Raw genomic sequence first — 520 nt, forward strand, 5'->3', positions numbered from 1 at the left:
GGAAAATAAAAATTCTCATTGGAAAACATATTTTACAATGTATATTTAATATTCTGTGTAAACAATATAATTTTAAAAAAATAGCTTATTCACCTTGGTTTTCTTCGTGACCGAGGGGATAGTTAATCGTTTTATACTATATTTAACGCCCTTAATAAAATCTTCTCCGTCCATTTAATGTTTACCAATGCTCCATAATCTGCCATTAGTGATTCGCGTGAAACGTAAGGAACATCAATTATAAAAGCATGATGAATATTGAAAATCTAACCTTAATGGAACATGAAGCGCTTGAAATATAAAGACGTTTGGAAAAGTTCTCTAAGATGGATTGTAAGAGTAGAAAATTACTTAGGTTTAAGGTTTGCTTTCTTAAATATTTATTTGAGCACAAAATCATATATTTGAATATTGATTTTATTTATCTAACCCTTATTTTGTTTTGCTTCATAATCAAATGCATGCAAGATCCGTAGAGAATAATCTTGCATCCAACATTTGATCTTCCCCAAGATTCAAT

This window comes from Lathyrus oleraceus, chromosome 6 (assembly GCF_024323335.1).
Source record: "Lathyrus oleraceus cultivar Zhongwan6 chromosome 6, CAAS_Psat_ZW6_1.0, whole genome shotgun sequence".
In the NCBI taxonomy this organism is placed as follows: domain Eukaryota; kingdom Viridiplantae; phylum Streptophyta; class Magnoliopsida; order Fabales; family Fabaceae; genus Lathyrus; species Lathyrus oleraceus.